Source organism: Dermochelys coriacea, chromosome 2 (genome assembly GCF_009764565.3).
Source record: "Dermochelys coriacea isolate rDerCor1 chromosome 2, rDerCor1.pri.v4, whole genome shotgun sequence".
NCBI classification, from domain to species: Eukaryota; Metazoa; Chordata; order Testudines; family Dermochelyidae; genus Dermochelys; species Dermochelys coriacea.
The window spans coordinates 245,942,142-245,954,146 of record NC_050069.1 but is presented as its reverse complement, the minus strand read 5'-3'; positions in this window follow the sequence as shown (position 1 = coordinate 245,954,146).

The window sequence follows — 12,005 nt, the reverse complement described above, 5'->3', positions numbered from 1 at the left end:
CTGTATCCTTTCTTACTTCATCTTCTTCCCTTTCAATGCTAAAATGTGGCGTGGAGTTTACCTGGACATCTCCCAACCATCTCCCCCAAATTCCTAGTTTAAAGCTCTCTTTATCATTTGTGCCAGCCTCCATCCTAGAAGTCTATTTCCTTCCCTACTCAGATGAAGTCCATCCCGAGAGAACTGCCCTCTGTCCATGAATGCCTCCCAGTGGCCATACATCCCAAAGCCCTCCTTATAGCACCACTGCCTAAGCCATCTGTTGACAGTCATAAACTTGTCACACCTTTGTTGCCCTTCTCTAGGAACAGGCAGGATCCCACTAAAGATCACCTGAGCCTCAATTTCCTTAAGCGTCTTCCCCAGCCTAGCATAGTCTCCCTTAATACTTTCCAGCGAGAATCTAGCCGTATCATTTGTTCCCACATGAAAGATAATTAGGGGATTCTTTCCCGCTCCTTTTAGGATCCTTTTCAACCTCAGGTCTACATACTGTATCTTAGGACCCGGAAGACAGCACACCCTTCTATTCTCTGGATCTGCTCTGGTTACAGGCCTGTCTATTCTTCTCAATAAAGAGTCCCCTATAACATAGACCTACCTTTTCCTCATGACAGTGCTATTCTCCAGTCTCTCCCCTGTTCCCTCTGGCTGCAAGCTCTTTCCATTCCTATTTTCCCTTATAATCCTCTTCAACCCATCCGGTATCCTCCTGGGGCTCATATTTGGTGTAGTCTCCCTTGACTCTTCCCCTTTTTCTATAGGACTAGCCTCTCTACTCTTCTTCCTTGCCCTTCCACCTTCAGCAACTACTTGCTGAGCTCCTTCTTCATTTTCCAACTCTGCAAACCTGTTCCTAAGCTCTATTTCTCCTTCACTAGCCCGTCTTTTCCTCTGCCTGGTTCTTTTAGTCACATGCTTCCACTGACCACTTTCCTCACCCAGTCTCCCCTCAAAATTTCCCAGCCCTGCTTCCATCTGTGAGTCTGAGCTTTTCCCTTCAGATACCTCATGTCTTTGCTCCATCATCTGCTCAAACCCCTTCCTAAACTCAACCAGACTTTCCACCTGCATCTCCAGACCTCGGATCTTTTCCTCCATCAGCTCTATCAGACGGCATTTCATGCAGAAACAACTCTTACCAGGTCCCCCCTCCAGGATCATGTACATACCACAGCTTCCACATCCAGTCATCCTCATTGTGTCTTCCACTACAGGAGTCACTCCCACAGCTGCCTCCGTATCCGTCATAGCCTTCCCACCTAAGTCCTGTTAATCTGGGAAACACAAGCCACACCAAAAAGACCACCCCCCCACAGCAAAAACAAACCCCAAACAAGCACCACAATACAAACTCCCCTTACAAACTCCCACTCAAACTCCCCTGTTTACAGCTCTGTTTGCTAGCTCCTGTGCCGCTGCAGCTGTCTCTTAGTTTAAAATAAGAGGACACTAGTTTGAGCACCTGTGTGAGTTATAACTACAGCAGTATCACACACAAGTGAGACAGGGTCTCTTTAATAACAGCCGCCTCCACCGTTGAAAACAATACCATGCACTTCCATCAGAAATAAATAGAGAGCCCCTATAGATCGTGGAGTACTGGTGTCATGTGTTCCCTTCATGAAACGCTGCTTAATAATCAGGAAGCAGCATTCTGCACTAGCTCTCACTTCTGAACGGGTCCATTATGTAGCTCCAAGTAGAGTGCCCTGTCACAGTAGCTTAGTCTTGAGGCTTCAAAGATCTGGGTAGTTATAACAAGGTCCACAACTGAGATTAATGGTTGCAGTTGCCTCACCATGCACAGATGAAATAAAACTCTCTTGGCCACAGCTGCTACACATCCAAGAGCAACTCATGATCCAAGAGCAACTCACGATCTAATAGGACCCCAAGCAGCGAATCTGGTGTCAAAAAGCAGACATTCCCCTCAATCAGGGTACTTGCTAAGTCATTTGGCTGCTTCCTGCATCCTACCAGCATTACCTTAATTTTCTCAGTCATGAGGCCCCTCCAAATACTTCTTATCCATGCTCCAATCTCATATGGACATATGGGGCATTCATTCTCCTACCTAGCTGCCTCAAATGTCGCATAGAGTTGAGTGACTACATCACACATGATATTTCCTACCCTTTCATAGTTATCTCAATGGGTGTATTCTTATCTCAACCATCACTATCTGGAATAACCTTCACATATAATGGTAACATTCACTCATTTTACATACTTATTTAATTATTTATAAAACCTATTTATTCAGAAAGCTCACAACAAATTCTACAAGCACTTAACTGCACCCTGACACTAATATGCAATGTTTCCAACTCTCATGATTTCATCACAAAAATTGCAATATGTGGTGGTATTCTTGAAGCCCTGGGTCCTGGAGGCATGTGATTAGGTGAGAATTTTATCTTTCATTAAACAAACAAAAACCAAAACCCACAACGATGTAGGTTTCTAGTCCTCCTGAGGGTGGAAAAAAACCTGAAACTGAGTGCACCCTAAAGACTCAAAACCAGAAGACAAATAAAAAGAACCCTGACATTTATTATAGTTCTATATTAAATGTCATGATTTTTAAGTCAAACTCATGATTTTTGAACATTTGGGCTGGCAATACTGAATATACCCAGTATACGTACCTACGTCCATGGAATTTTACGCTGTTTGTTGTATTTAGGAGTTTTTAAAAAATAATGCCAAGGGACTCCATCCTACACCCACTGAAGTCGATGAGAGTCTTTTCAGACTTCAGGGGGCCATGGATCAGACTGAAAGGACATAAGGCCCCAGTCCTGCAGCTGTCACCCTGCACATATACAGAGCTCAGTAGAAGTCACTGTGGCTCTAAGCAGATGCAAGGGTCTACCTATGCTCAACTCATGTGCTTAAGTGGAATTTAGTTTCTGCGTAATGAAAAACCACCACTAGATGTTTATTTTAACATTAGGATATATCCTCCTTCTTGATAACATGGTCTTAAGTTTAGGTATCAAAGAAACTAATTTTCTCGTTCTGTCGGGTCTTTTAAACCATCACTTTTTTAATGTAAATGTATCCAAGGATAATTGAAAAACTGCTAATTCAGGAGTTCTCAATGTTTTTCTTTCTGAGCCTCTCCCTCCCCCCAACATGCTATAAAAACTCCACGGCCCATCTGTGCTACAACAACTGTTTTTCTGCATATAGAAGCCAGAGCCAGCATTAGGGGGTAGCAAGTAGGGCAATTGCCTGGGGCCCCACACCACAGGGAGCCCAGTGAAGCTAAGGTGCTCAGGCTCCAGCTTCAGCCCCAGGTGGCGGGACTTGGGGCAGTGGGGCTTCGGCTTTCTGCCCTGGACCCCAGTGAGTCTAATGCAGGCCCTGCTTGTCGGACCCACAGAAACCTTCTCCTGGCCCTCCAGGAGGCCTCAGACCACTGGTTGAGAACTGCTGTGCCAATCTACCTATGTTCACTTTCTAAGTTACACAGCAGACATATTTCAGAGTGATAGCCGTGTTAGTCTGTATCAGCAAAAACAACAAGGAGTCCTTGTGGAACCTTAGAGAATAACAAATTTATTTGGGCACAAGCTTTCAAGGGCTAAAACCCACTTCATCAGATGCATGGAGTAGAAAATACAGGAGCCGATATAAATAAATGAAAGGATGGGAGTTGCCTTATCAAGTGTGAGGTCAGTCTAGCAAGACAATTTAATTAACAGTAGGATACCAAGGGAGGAAAAATAACTTTTGAAGTGGTAATGAGAGGCCCATTTCAAACAGTTGACAAAAAGGAGTGAGTAACAGTAGGGGGAAATTAGTATACGGGAGATTAGGTTTAGGTTTTGTAATGACCCAACCACTCCTAGTCTTTATTCAGGACTAATGTGATGGTGTCCAGTTTGCAAATTAATTCAGGTTCTGGAGTTTCATGTTGGAGTCTGTTTTTGAAGTTTTTTTGTTGAAGAATTACCACTTTTAGGTCTGTTATTGAGTGACGAGAGAGATGGAAGTGTTCCCTTATTGGTTTTTGAATGTTTTGATTCCTAATGTCAGATTTGTGTCCATTTATTCTTTTGCATAGAGACTGTCTGGTTTGGCCAATGTAAATGGCAGAAGGGCATTGCTGGCACATGATGGCATATATCACATTGGTAGATGTGCAGGTGAACAGGCCCTTGATGGTGTGGGCTGATGTGGTTAGGTCCTATGATGGTGTCCCTTGAATAGATATGTGGACAGAGTTGGAAACGAGGTTTGTTGCAGGGTTTGGTTCCTGTGTTGGTGTTTTTGTTGTGTGGTGTATAGTTGCTGGTAAGTATTTGCTTTAGGTTGGAGGGCTGTCTGTAAGTGAGAACTGGCCTGTCTCCCAAGGTCTGTGAGAGTGAGGGATCGTCCTTCAGGATAGGTTGCAGATCCTTGATGATGCGCTGGAGAGAGTTTTTGTTGGGGGCTGTAGGTGACGGGTAGTGGCATTTTGTTACTTTCTTTGTTAGGCCTGTCTTGAAATAGGTGACTTCTGGGTACCCTTCTGGCTCTGTCAATCTGTTTTTCACTTCAGCAGGTGGGTATTGTAGTTTTAAGAATGCTTGATAGAGATCCTGTAGATGTTTGTCTCTGTCTGAGGGGTTGGAGCAAATGCGGTTGTATCTTAGAACTTTGCTGTAGACAATGCATCATATGATGTTGTCTGGATGAAAGCTGGAGGCATGTAGGTAAGTATAGTGGTCAGTAGATTTCTGATATAGGGTTGTGTTTATGTGACCATCGCTTATTAGCACTGTAGTCATACTTTGGCCTTTCAATAAGGTATATTCAATTGATTCTTGCCTCTTGCCAACTCAAAATGACCACTTGACTAGAGTTGTTAGCACAGTTCTTAATCTCAGCATTCTCAAAGATTTAGGGCCAAATTATGATTGCCATCACATTTCTCCAGTATATGGCAGAGAGGAGACAAGGAGCATATCCCTCATTCCAATACCTTTTCACCAACGGCAACCATAATTTGGCTGCCTACAGTAGCAACACGCAGAGAGCAGCACTACTTGGCAATGCTGAACACTTCAGTAGGGATGTGACTGGCATCAATCTCACTTCCAACACACCAGAAAGAGTCTGGGAGGCTACATTGTGGGAGCGGATACTTCATCTTTTCAAATGACGTAGCAGAGCCCTCTTTGTCAGAAATTGCTTTTATAGCAGGGGGCACTGGTATTGCAGAGGACATTGTTCTGCATCCTCAATGGCATTATGGCAGCAACTATCCTATACCCCCTGGCATCATAGCTCATGTGATAAATTTCAGGATCTCCATCCATGAAACTCCTATTGTAGGAGCATTAATCTTTCCCTTACTGTATTCATAAATCGAATGAAATTCAAACAATCATAAATAACCTAGGAAATGTGTCTTAAGAACCTTTCCAAGATTTGTGAAGAACCCAACAATCTGAGCTGGTTTCCTTTTCATTCATCATTCATTTAGTTAAAGTTTCTGAGTGCAGATTTACTTTCTTTGTTCAATCTGTACTGTTTCACTTTCCATAAATATACTGATAAATGGCATGAAAGGTTGTCTAGTTTCACTTCTGCAAATAATTGAGAATCCTCTGTTGTGATTAGTAGCAGCAGTATTTATTACTGAATCATAATGTAAATTCCACTGTTCCTAAAGTGATAAAATGTGGAGTTTCTCTCTCTCTTCAGTGGTGGAAGCACATCATTGTCATTAAAAGCTGTACAAGATTATTGCCCTTTCTCCATAATTATTGCTCTCATAGAAGATGTGTATAAAGTGCAGAATAATGAATGAATGGTTCAAAACAAAAAGAAAAGGAGTACTTGTGGCACCTTAGAGACTAACACATTTATTAGAGCATAAGCTTTCGTGAGCTACAGCTCATTTCATCGGATGCATGAAGTGAGCTGTAGCTCACGAAAGCTTATGCTCTAATAAATGTGTTAGTCTCTAAGGTGCCACAAGTACTCCTTTTCTTTTTGCGAATACAGACTAACACGGCTGCTACTCTGAAACCTGGTTCAAAACAGAAGCTCCTACTGCCTGTTCTATAATCCAGCCCCGTTTGGCAGTGACTGAAAGTTGCTAATATCTGATGTCTTTTTGGTGGTCTGTCCAGAATAAATTGGTGATCTCAGTCCAGCTTAAACTGGCTAGGAGTCCGTAACACAGAACCTCCATTCCATCTGAAACCCATCGTGGGAATTACAAGAGATTGCAAGGGTTAAAGGGACATGAAAAATAAACTAACATCTTTCTATTGAGGTGGTCAGAACTAAAGCATATTGGTGCTACAGGGCATATTGAACTGCTGTGTCCATACTGTAAATGTTCTGTGGATAAATAAAGGACTTCATTCATCAGGTCTGCCTTTTTTTCCTCATTTCTCAAGCACAAGATTCACTTAAAGGAGAAAAAAGTAAATATGTTTTGACCAAAATGACCTACCAAGGGAGAAGGCTTTTCAGTAATGTGAGTACAAAAGGGTTAATGAATTGCATATGAGGAATCAAAAATGAGATTGAAAGCTCCTATTGCCTCTTAAACTTACACCTGGCTGTAGAATCAACAAGAGCTAAATCCATATCTAGGTGCCTATATAAGTTGCATGATTTTCATAGGTGCTAAACTGCTACATCTCCCATTGATTTCTACCTAAGTTTGAACTTTTTGGCCTTAGTATTTATTTTTCAGAACCCAAGGAAGGGCACTTAACTGATATATCACCTTGGACTTTATACCTTTGGGACTCCTCTCTCTAAGCCCTGCTCCCCTTGACAAAGAGTTGAAGTCTCTTTGCTCACAGCTAGGTTTGGAAGAGGTAGTTACCTCTTCTTGGATATGCAGCACTTAACCATGAATCAAAATTAATTCACATCAGTAATCAAGGAAAGACAGGGATTAGTTGGCCAGACTGCAAATATATCTATCTATCTATCTATCTATCTATCTATCTATCTATCTATCTATCTAATGGTTACATATAGTTCACGAACATAACCTAAAATCACCCAAGTTCAATCCCATAGCTAACCTACAACACGTCCCTCCTAAGTACACAGGCCTGAGGCTCCTAGTCCGCTCTCTGGATTCAGTCAGAGTGGGTATGTCTACAGTGTAGCTGGGAGTGTGCCTCCCAGCCCAGGTAGGCAGACGTGCTAGCTGAAGTAGAACGAGCACACTAAAAATAGCAGTCTGGCTGTTCTGGACCTAGGGAGTCAGGCAGGCTTGTACTGGCGTGGCTAAGCCTAAACTGCTAGTGCATGTCTGACTAGCCGGGCTGGGAGGCATGGTCCCCGTTGCAATGTAGACTAACCAGCTGTGCCCCTCAGACCCAGTCCCATAGCTAACCCACAACATGACCCCCTTAAACACACAGGCCTGAGACTTCCAGAGAGTGTTTCTCAGACCCTTCCTGTTAGTGTTTTTCAGGCCCCTTCTGGACTCAGCCAAAATCTCTCTCAGAGCCATTCTGGACTAGCCTGAATTGTTCTCTTCTGCCCCTCTGGACTTTGTAAGAATCCCACAGACCCTTTTTGTCAGAGTCTGTCCAGCTACATCCTTACCCCTGCAAAATAGCTGCTCTGCATCTGTCTCTTCTGGCCTCCCCCCTAATCTTGGGTTAAGCACCATGCATAAACTCAAAGGATTACTAAATGTAACCCTTGAAGAGGAAACCCTTTCAAGGGTTACATTTAGTATGCATGTGCTTCTCTCTTTTTAATTTGCCCAGTTCTTCTGGGACACATTATGCAACTCAGACAGGTACATGCATTGGGGGTGCTGCATAGATGCCTCACTAAGCCTTAAGGACCAGATCAAACTCCCATTGAAGTCAATAGAAAGCTGCCTGAATGGTCACTGGATCAGGCCACATTTGGCCATGGGTCTTGGTGAATGCAAGATTGCGGTTGGCTAGGGCTCAAGGCCAGTGCTGGTTGGAAATCTTTCACTGGAAAATGTTGATTTGTCAAAACCAAAGCTATTCACAGGAAAGGATCAGTTTCAACAATTTTCCCATTTTGAATTTTTTTTTAAAAGAAGTTTTGAAATTGTTGTAATGTCCTATTTGTACACTTTCTAAATTCAAAATGCCCTGTTTCTTGTTTCAAAACTTTCTGTTTTGAAATGTAAGCTAATTTATTGTAAAAATAATAATAATAAAAAAAAGTTAAAAAAAATTGAAATCAAAACAAAATGTTTTGTAATTATTGAAACAAAATGGCAGATGACCCAATCTGATTATATTTTTTTCCCCGTTTGTGTACATTTTCAAGATTTCAACTTTTTGTCCCTATTTGGGCTGGGAAACATTTTCACTTCTTGAAAATTCTCATGAGATGGAAAATAGATTCCCACCTAACTCTGCTCAATACTGATAAAGTCAAAGAACAACCAGATGTTTAAAAAAAGATGAAATTCATCTCAGTGCAAAGTGCCTGCAGGACCTATGCAGTATTTGAGTCCTGGGGAGGGACTTCTAGATGCCCTGGGCAGTAAAGTATCAGAGAAAATAAAAGACATCATTACGATTATGATTAAACAAAGAGCTTGCCTTCTTGGTAAAATATCTGGTATTGTATCTTCGCTAGCGCAATAAACATGCAATTTAAATAAGTTACAGGCTATATTCACATGCAATGGGACTTTTAAATGCTTCTGGGCGTAATGAGTACTTTTTGGAAAAGCACCATTTGTCTACAGCCAGTTAGAGTATAATCTCAGTCCAGTACGCTCTCCCTGTTCATTTGGGTCAGTGATATGGTTTTCTTATGCTCTCTTTCTTGCCAGCTTCTTCTGCAGACACAGAAGCTTTGTCCATTTTTAGAATGAGTTTGGCAGATGAAGAGGCAAACTTTGAAATTATTTTTTCTAGCCACCATTTCTGCTTCTTTGGTTAGTTCCATAGAGATCCTGTGTCCAATGCAACTTCTGTTTCCTTTTTCTGAGTGGTTGCTATCATTGTTTTTTCTCCCTGTTGTACGCTCTGCAACATATGTTGAAGCAAAATATCATCAGCAAAGTTTCTTTAATAGCTCCATAAAAGCTATTTTCTTTTCATTTAAAAATATAGCCTAGACACTCCTATCTTACCACAAGTTTTGCATTTTATAAAAAAATAATTTTTGAATGGACAAAATGAGTTTTCGGAGATTAATTGTAAAACTTGAGAGTCTCTTTCAGTACAGCTGAAGTGCATTGCCCCCAAGTCACGGACATACACTGCTAGAAAAAATACTGTGCATGTATAAAAATGTGAACTGTATAGGCTGTCCGGTTTTCCCAATGTTGCATAGCATCGGTTTCTACTGTGTTTTGTGGTTCTCATACTACCATAATACACAATGATCACCAATCCCTAAAGACACAAAAAATCAAGCCATTACCTGGCAAACCAACAGGTTTTCGATTTTCCAAACGTCCTGGGTCAGTCTGCCCCTGAGATGAGATTGAGAGTTGTACAGAGCACTCAGGAGGCTAAGGTATATCTGTTCCTGCCAATTACTACTTCTGATTGAATGTGTTAAATGTGCCCTTTGGAAAGATGTATGCTCTCTGCTTCAATAGGGAACAGTACATCAGTGTTGAAACTTAATAAAAAAAAACCCCTTCCAACCCTGAGATTCTATGATTCTAAGAATATGGCAGCTTCTAGTTTCGAGCTTCAGATATGAGAGAAGCCCACTAAAATTTGCACTTGCTTTTGAAAAGCACATGTGTGATTGGAGGATTTGTAATGACAAACTGTTTAACTACAGTTAGAGTGTAAATGTTAGCATGCTTTGTATGAGGCAGCATTGCAAAACCCAAACATTTAAAAATTGTGAGTCAAGCCCTAGCAATTAATGAAATTGGCTTAAAAATCCTGAGAATTGGAACATCATAAATTCTGGGTTCTTTTTATTTGCCTTTTGGTGTTGGAACATTTCAGGTTCGCACTTTCAAGCTTTTATCTGCAGATATGAAGGCTTAGAACTTACTTAAAAAAAAAAAAGAAAGCTTAGGCCTTGTCTATATACGGGGGGAACCCAATCTAAGTTATACAATTTTAGCTACGTGAATAACATAGCTGAGGTCGACGTACTTAGATCTACTTACCACGGGATCCACACTATGCTATGTCGACGGGAGACACTCTCCCATCGACTCCCCTAGTGCTTCTCGTTCAGGGGCATACAGGAGTCGACGGGAGAGCAATCTGCTGTCGATTTAATGGGTCTTCACTAGACCCACTAAATCGACCACTGATGCATCAATCACCACATACTGATTCCCCGGTAAGTGTAGACAAGCCCCAGTTTCTCATGTGGTAACCTGATTCCAGGAGCTGGAGCTCTAGCAAGAGCATGAAACATTGTGAGCATTGTGATAAAATTGTAAGAGTTGGCAACATTGATAAAGACATGATGAAGATATTGTGGTTAATGGCTACATATTGCTGGGCAAAGGTGCAAGAAGGATTTTAAGGTATAATGTTAGGGAGTGAATAAATAGCAACCCTCTGCCCAGTATCTAAAGGCACTACATGTTTAAAATAATGTTACATGTAACAATGTTTTACACTATCTTTGTTGTTGTTGTATCTTTTTTGTTGAAGGCTATCCTTCAACAAAAAGCTTCAAAAACAGACTCCAACGAGAGACTGCTGAATTGGAATTAATTTGCAAACTGGATACAATTAATTTAGGCTTGAATAGAGATGGGAATGGATGAGTCATTACACAAAGTAAAACTATTTCCCCATGTTATTTCTCCCCCCCACTGTTCCTCAGATATTCTTTTCAGAGTAGCAGCCGTGTTAGTCTGTATTCGCAAAAAGTAAAGGAGTACTTGTGGCACCTTAGAGACTAACAAATTTATTAGAGCATAAGCTTTAATATAAGTTGCATCCGATGAAGTGAGCTGTAGCTCACGAAAGCTTATGCTCTAATAAATTTGTTAGTCTCTAAGGTGCCACAAGTACTCCTTTTCTTTTTTCAGATATTCTTGTTAACTGCTGGAAATAGCCTACCTTGCTTGTCACCATGAAAGGTTTTCCTCCTTTCCCCCCCTCCCCCCCGCTGCTGGTGATGGCTTATCTTAAGTGATCACTCTCCTTACAGTGTGTATGATAAACCCACTGTTTCATGTTCTCTCTGTGTGTATATCAATCTCCCCTCTGTTTTTTCCACCAAATGCATCCGATGAAGTGAGCTGTAGCTCACGAAAGCTTATGCTCTAATAAATTTGTTAGTCTCTAAGGTGCCACAAGTACTCCTTTTTGTTTTTGCGAATACAGACTAAAACGGCTGCTACTCTGAAACCAATGTTTTACACAATGACAGGTTTCAGAGTAGCAGCCGTGTTAGTCTGTATTCACAAAAAGAAAAGGAGTACTTGTGGCACCTTAGAGACTAACAAATTTATTAGAGCATAAGCTTTAATATAAGTTGCATCCGATGAAGTGAGCTGTAGCTCACGAAAGCTTATGCTCTAATAAATTTGTTAGTCTCTAAGGTGCCACAAGTACTCCTTTTCTTTTTGCGAATGTTTTACACAGTTAACTTGCTGAAATACACTCCTTGTTCACAGTTAAACCCTGGAACATTATGGCAGAAATGCACTTCTAAAATAACATGCTACTGTACTGTGAAAATGTTAAGGTAAGACTGTCAATATATTTAATAGGTATAACACTGGAGTTATTTAAGCTTCTGCAATTTGAAATCACAGAAGCACTACCCCAAGTTAAATAGTTTTTGGCAGATGGAAGAACAAGATAGCTTGCTATTTTTTCTCCCTTCTTAAGGATAAAATGCTATATGACAGAGCACAGAAAACCAAGCTGCTTTAACAGCAAATTTATGTCATCTACTGTTTTAGTGAGCTAGAATTATAAATATTGCTTGTGTCACAAGGATAACAAAATAATGCAGGGCACTGAGGTTTCTCAGGATATATTTCATTTAATGCTGAATTGTAAATTCATATTCACTGCAGTGGTTTTTCAAAG